The sequence below is a fragment of the Triticum urartu genome, unplaced genomic scaffold (assembly GCF_056163025.1).
Source record: "Triticum urartu cultivar PI428250 unplaced genomic scaffold, HENAU_Tu73 scaffold2, whole genome shotgun sequence".
In the NCBI taxonomy this organism is placed as follows: domain Eukaryota; kingdom Viridiplantae; phylum Streptophyta; class Magnoliopsida; order Poales; family Poaceae; genus Triticum; species Triticum urartu.
The window spans coordinates 908558-916306 of NW_028260368.1; the positions used below are offsets into that span (position 1 = coordinate 908558).

General features: G+C 36.9%; 1 non-coding gene across 1 annotated transcript; it reads right to left on the reverse strand.

Moving 5' to 3' along the window:
• Positions 1-7213: 7213 nt before the first annotated feature.
• On the reverse strand, positions 7214-7286 carry TRNAT-UGU (transfer RNA threonine (anticodon UGU)). The gene has a single exon. It is a non-coding gene; the product is annotated as a tRNA-Thr (tRNA).
• Between the last annotated feature and the right edge of the window lie 463 nt (positions 7287-7749).

The window sequence follows — 7749 nt, forward strand, 5'->3', positions numbered from 1 at the left end:
TGGACCAGCAGCACCTCCTCGAGTAAAGGCTTCCACAGCGGGTTGACCAAAATGAGGATCCCAAATCGCATGAGCAATAGGTCTTACGTGTAAAGGATCCTGTATCCATGATTCAAAATTTCCTTGCCAAGCTACATGAAACAGATTTCCGGACGTCCATAGAAAGATTATTGCTAATTGCCCAAAGTGAGAAGCAAAAATGTTCTGATAAAGACGTTCTTCAGTAATATCATCATGACTTTCGAAATCATGTGCGGTAGCAATACCAAACCAAATACGACGAGTAGTGGGGTCCTGAGCTAAGCCTTGGCTAAACCTGGGAAATCTTAATTCCATAATGCCTTTCAAATCCTCCTAGCCACTATCCTACTGCAATAATTCTCGCTAAGAAGAATGCCCATGTCGTGGCAATTCCACCCAGAAGGTAATGGGTTACTCCTACAGCGCGTCCTTGTATAATGCTCAAGGCTCTAGGCTGAGTAGCAGGAGCAACTTTTAATTTGTTATGAGCCCAAACGATAGATTCAATGAGTTCTTGCCAATAACCACGGCCGCTGAATAAAAACATTAAACTGAAGGCCCAGACAAAATGAGCACCTAAGAAAAAAAGACCATATGCAGATAATGAAGAACCATAAGACTGAATGACTTGCGATGCCTGTGCCCACAAGAAATCTCGAAGCCACCCATTAATCGTAATGGAACTCTGTGCAAAGTTTCCCCCTGTAATATGAGTTACCACCCCTTGATCACTTATAGTACCCCAAACATCCGACTGCATTTTCCAACTGAAATGGAAAATGACTACCGAAATTGCATTGTACATCCAGAATAAACCTAAGAAAACATGATCCCAGGCGGATACTTGACATGTTCCCCCTCGGCCAGGCCCATCGCAAGGAAAGCGAAAACCTAGATTTGCTTTATCGGGTATCAAACGGGAACTCCGAGCAAATAAAACACCTTTCAAAAGTATTAATACAGTCACATGTATGGTAAATGCATGAATGTGATGGACTAAAAAATCTGCGGTTCCTAATGGAATAGGTAACAAAGCCACTTTGCCACCTACTGCTACTAACTCGCCGCCTCCCCACGTTAAGCTAGTACTTGTTGTTGCACCAGGAGCTGTTACGCCAGGCGCAGTAGCATGGATATTTTGTACCCATTGAGCAAAGATAGGTTGTAATTGTATGGCAGTATCCGAAAACATATCTTGTGGACGGCCTAAAGCACTCATGGTATCATTATGAATGTACAAGCCAAAACTGTGAAAACCTAGAAATATACATACCCAGTTAAGGTGGGATATGATTGCATCGCGGTGTCTAAGGACGCGATCTAATAGATCGTTGTATCGAGTAGTTGGATCATAGTCTCTTACCATAAAAATTGCTGCATGTGCAGCAGCACCGACTATTAGAAATCCGCCAATCCACATGTGGTGTGTGAACAAGGAAAGTTGTGTACCATAGTCAGTAGCTAGGTATGGATAGGGAGGCATAGAATACATATGATGAGCTACAACAATGGTTGTAGAGCCTAGCATAGCTAGGTTAAGAGATAATTGAGCATGCCATGACGTTGTTAAGATTTCATAAAGACCCTTATGGCCTTGTCCTGTAAATGGGCCCTTGTGAGCCTCCAAAATATCTTTAAGTCCATGGCCAATACCCCAATTGGTCCTATACATATGACCTGCGATTAGGAAAAGAATAGCAATAGCTAAATGATGGTGCGCAATATCGGTCAGCCAGAGACCACCGGTTACTGGATCTAGTCCTCCGCGAAAAGTCAGAAATTCTGCGTATTTGGACCAATTTAAAGTGAAAAAAGGGGTTGCTCCTTCGGCAAAACTAGGATAAAGTTGAGCCAAAAGGTCCCGATTCAAGATAAATTCATGAGGAAGTGGTATCTCTTTAGGATCCACCCCAGCGTCAAGAAATTGGTTAATTGGTAAAGATACATGAATTTGGTGCCCCGCCCAAGAAAGAGACCCAAGTCCTAATAATCCCGCTAAGTGGTGATTCAACATGGATTCTACATCTTGGAACCAGGCCAATTTGGGAGCGGCTTTGTGATAATGGAACCAACCAGCAAAAAGCATTAACGCTGCAAAAATCAATGCACCAATTGCAGTACAATAGAGTTGTAATTCACTAGTTATTCCAGATGCTCGCCAAAGCTGAAAAAAACCAGAGGTTATTTGGATTCCTCGGAAACCCCCGCCTACATCACCATTCAATATTTCTTGCCCTACTATAGGCCAAACTACCTGAGCACTGGGTCCAATGTGAGTAGGATCACTTAGCCATGCTTCATAATTGGAAAAACGGGCGCCATGAAAGTACATGCCACTCAACCAAAGAAAGATAATGGAAAGTTGCCCGAAATGAGCACTAAAGACTTTTCGAGAAATCTCCTCCAAATCACCAGTATGACTATCGAAATCGTGAGCATCAGCATGTAGGTTCCAGATCCAAGTGGTAGTATCAGGGCCCTTAGCTAGTGTTCTTGAGAAATGGCCGGGTCTGGCCCATTCCTCAAAAGATGTTTTTACAGGATCCCTATCCACAACAATTTTTACTTCTGGTTCCGGCGAACGAATAATCATTAAGTCCTCCTCTTTCCGGACAAGACATACAAAGAGACCCGCCAACTGTCTTTTTAGTGAATCTTTGAAAGATATATATTTTGAAAGATAGATTTTGAAAGATAGATTTTGAAAGATAGATATTGTGATTAGTTCTTTTCTTTACTATCTACCATCCTTCTATTTTTTTTTTAGTTATTCACTGGAGCAATTATATATTGAAGTCAATCCGAGGCAAGTGTTCGGGTCTATTATGACATAAAGATTAGGTGCCTAACGGACATTGTTTATCTTGAAAAACAAATATTTCTCGACGTAAGAAAAAAATCTTTTTTATTTTTAATTTAAGAAACTAGTGTATTTTTTTTGAGGGCATAAGCTCCTATCTATATCTACTTTCCTTGAGCATAATATAGGGTTTTTTATTTGATTCTAAATTCCAAGATAACTCATTAGAATTATTAATAAGATGGTCCTAATATATTAGCAATATTTAGATTGCCCCCTCTTTTTATTCACTTTATTACTTCTATTCTAGACCCTATCCCTATGGTTTATTCTTATGAAATATCATATAAAATAGAAGGTATAAGAAATGGATATAATGAAATTCTTGATTCGATCTTACGACCTAATTTATTTGATTAATGGATCAACAACCAAACCACCCATTTTATGAAAAAGAAGGAGCATGGTCTTATTCAAATTCAAAGCGCTTCGTAATCTTCAACCAGTTCTGTGCTTCAATATAATTTCCCGGAGTAAGCGCTATAGCTTGTTTCCAATATTCAGCAGCTTGATCAAACCAAGCTTCCGCAATTTCCGAATCACCCTGTAGAATGGCCTGTTCTCCTCGGTCGGAATAGGAAGTTCCTTCCCTTAGAACCGTACTTGAGAGTTTCCTACCTCATACGGCTCAGAAATTGCTATCTGAATTTCCCCTATCTTAACTGAATTCGATTTATCAAAAATCGATCCAATTTGTTCTTGGGTTAAGCAGAAGAAATTAATTACCTAAGTTTCAAACCCTAATTTTTATCAATAATCAGTTTGATCTTTTTTCCCACCTTCAGAAGAATGAAGCATAGATAGATATAGAGCCTTCGTTCAAATTTTCTGAGAGGTAACTATCCCGGTTTCATATATGAAATCTCTATAGAATCCTTGAAAAAGACTTTTTTCCATAAGAAAGAAAAAAGAACTTACTATCTTTGGGATCTGATACTACACCGCTGCTTAATCCCTTAGTGGATCGGCTCTATTACATAAGCGGATTCCTAAATTTTGCCCCATATCATGGGATAAGTAAGCAGTTTTTTTTAGTTGTATCGACCCAGTCGCTCACTAATTGATCTTTACGGTGCTTTCTCTATCAATTTGAGAAACTTTATCCATAGAGTAGTAGTATAGGCCATACTTTCTTCGTTTTTTGATTCTCGTGAAGTGTCCTTCCTTCCTACAGCTGATAGGGAAAAATCGTTGTTTTTACGATCCCTATGTAGAAAGCCCTTTTTTTCTAGTATTTACTAGAAAATTTGATCCTCTCTTTTTTTTTTTTCTTTCTATAGTGGAGATAGTCGCACGTAATGACAGATCACGGCCATATTATTAAAAGCTTGCGGTAAGAAGGGGTTTCGTTCTAGTGCCCGGAAATAATATTCCAAAGCCTTTGTATGCTCTCCATTGCTTGTGTGTATAAGGCCTATGTTATAGAGTATATAACTTCGATCATAGGGATCGATTTCTAGTCGCGTAGCTTCATAATAATTTTGCAAAGCTTCCGCATAATTTCCTTCGGATTGAGCCAACATCCGTTACGGTCGTTCATTCTATTCAAAAAATCTCCGTTCCAAAACCGTACATGAGGTTTTCATCTCATACGGCTCCTCCCTTCTGTACATAATAGTACTAAGCGAAATAATCTATAGAATCAAAATAGAATTAGTCCCGTCTCATTATGAACCGAAAGGGGCTGGTATTTTTCCAAGAAATCTCTAGCCAACCTTCCCACAAGAGGTTTTTCTTAACACCAATGAATTCTATTAATGCTAGAGGAAAACGATAGCTCCAATAATTTCTTTGTTCTCAACGCCTCCTATTTAGAGGAATTAGCTACTTCAACGATCTTTGATGGTTATAGGGGTATCCAAAGTACAAACCTGATGGTTGTTTGTTATCCCAACCATTCTTCCCAGCCCTGATACCGATCAGGAAAGGGGTAATTTCTAACAAAGTTTTTCTCTTGTTGATTCCTATTTCTAGGTGTAGTGCTTTTCTCCCCTATGCTGCCTACGGATACTAATAGAGTAGGATTGGCCTGTAATCCATACCATACCATATCCTGTAGGTGTAACCTTTCGCTCAATACTCAAATCTACAATTGAAGTATCTGAAGCCGCATCAATCGAGGATACACGACGGAAGGAATTGTTAGTTCGCCTCACCTTCCCGAAGCGTGGGTTTGTTTGCTTTACAAATTTGGTTCTCTCTATGCCAACCCCCCTCTCTTTTTCGTAAGACTGAGGTATAGGTAGGGCTAAAAAAAAGCAAAAAAAAGAGTCAAATCGCACCATCTCTATAATAAGTAAATGCCTTTTTTTCTCCTGAGGTTGTCGGAATTATTCGCAATAAAATATTGGCTACAATTGAGGAGGTCTTATCAATGAAATTTCCATTTCCACGGGATCTAGGCATAATTCCCAACCCATTCTATATAGAATTGTTTTCATTCCTTCACAAAATAACATAAAAACAAACACATTCGATTCTTATAATTATAAATAGATTGATCCATATGCTCTACTCTAAATCCATATGCTTTAAATGGATAAGAGAGATATGGATTTTCCGCTCAGCTCAAATTGTATCCTTTTCCTTCTGCTTGGACACGAAGAGATATGAAATATTTGACTAAGACTGGATTTCATTCCACTTTCCTATTTCTGAACAACAACTTATGTTATCAACTATTTCGTGTTTTCAAAGTTATTAATTGTCTCATACCCTATTTTTGATTTCGATAGTATGGTGTAGCGTATCTTATGCAAACGGAATTCTAAGGTTTCTTTATTTTATTATGCAATAAGAAGAATTCTTCCATTTTCTTTTTCTTTAGTTGCGGGAAAACCCAAATTAAAACTTTTATTTTATAGCGAGCGCAATTTCTAGTAAAAAATCCTGTATCCTTCCACTTAGATCAAAAGGAATTTTTCCAATAGAACTATGGAACCCCCGAGTGGTTGCGGTTGTACCTGTACTGCAGGAATAAGAAAACTCGCTATTCACTCAGTTTATTTTCCATAATAAGTTATGTAGGAGAGATGGCCGAGCGGTTCAAGGCGTAGCATTGGAACTGCTATGTAGACTTTTGTTTACCGAGGGTTCGAATCCCTCTCTTTCCGTTTTTCTTAATTCATCAACGTTAAGGATCACAATGTATCAAATCAAATAACAATTTTTTCCAGCAATAATATAATATCTTATATTATCTTATTTTGATTTAATAGAAATTAGAAATTCTCTATAGCAAATTACTGTGGTATGTAAAATACACATAGAGGAAAAAAGAAAAAAGGATCCTAATCCTAGGGTTAATCAATTTTAGCTAGTTGATGGGAAAATACAAATTAATGGTAATGGTCTTAGGGCGATTTAGTTCGGGGAAAGGGGAAGGGGAAGAAAATTCTATGAACCTTTCCTTTTTTCGTTAAGTTCAAGTCTGACGAGAGTAATATTCTACAACTAACAACTCATTTATTTTGAGACCGACCCACTTCCTATCTAGGATTTTATTTACTAGTCCTTTATATTCCAACGTGTCAATCGCCAAATGCTTTGGCAATTTCCCCGGGTCCGATGAAGCAATATAATTTTGAACCAGACCTTTTGATCTTTGGTTATCTTTCGTAGTAATAATATCTCGGGGTTTGCAACGAAAACTTGGTATATTGACTATACGACCATTAACTAAAATATGTCTATGGTTGACTAATTGGCGGGCCCCAGGAATGGTTGAAGCCATACCCAATCGAAAAAGGATATTATCCAAACGCATTTCAAGTAATTGTAGTAAAACCTGGCCTGTTGACCTTTTTGCTTTTCCAGCGATATGTACATATCTAAGTAATTGTCGTTCTGTCAGACCATAATGAAAACGCAATTTCTGTTTTTCTTGAAGACGAATACGATATTGCTCCTTTTTCCCAGAATTGAATTTTTTTTTAAGATTACTTCCGGATTTAGGTGTTTTTCTAGTGAGTCCTGGTAAAGCTCCCAGACGGCGTATTTTTTTTAAACGAGGTCCTCGATAACGGGACATGAAGACTCCTTTTTTTATTTTATTGAAATTTCATTTTACACAATTAATTTCATTGTATTTACATTACAGAATACATCGAAATTAAAACTGAATTAAACTACAGGATAAACAGAGTAAAATCAACTAAAGTACCCCAAAAAATGGAATTTCATCAAAATCTTTTTTTTTTGTATATATATTATTTATTTTATTGTTTTGTATCTAGCAAAATTGTAAGGTAAAAAACATAAAAGATCCTGGATTCTCCATTTAATTCGGAAAAAAAGAGATTCTTGTTCGTAGAACATCGATAGAGAAAAAAAAGCCGACTATCGGATTTGAACCGATGACCCTCGCATTACAAATGCGATGCTCTAACCTCTGAGCTAAGTGGGCTTACATAACGGAAATAGTGTAACAAATAGAAATAGGTATAGTATAGGAAATCCGTAAAATCTCAGATATTAGTTATTAATCTTAGCTATTAACTAGTTCTAAATTTGAAGTTATACTTATAAAAATAAAAAAATACTAAAACTTCTTAAAGATAAAGTTAGCTTGATATGCTTAACTATAGGATATTAAAAAATAAAATTATAGAATTTATTGGTATTTTCATTCGATCATTATAGACTTTATTATTTGTTAATAATTTGAGGATTAATATTTCACTAAGGGGAACATAGAGTCAGAGTAAATAAAATTGCTAATTCTGATTAGAAAAAAAGAATAAATATCAAGCGTTATAGTATAATTTTGAATACTATAAAAAAGTAAGACGGGAGGTGGGGGAGATAAAAACTTTTGGATATATTGATTCGGATTGAATTGCAAATACATCAAGGATAGAATCAATTCA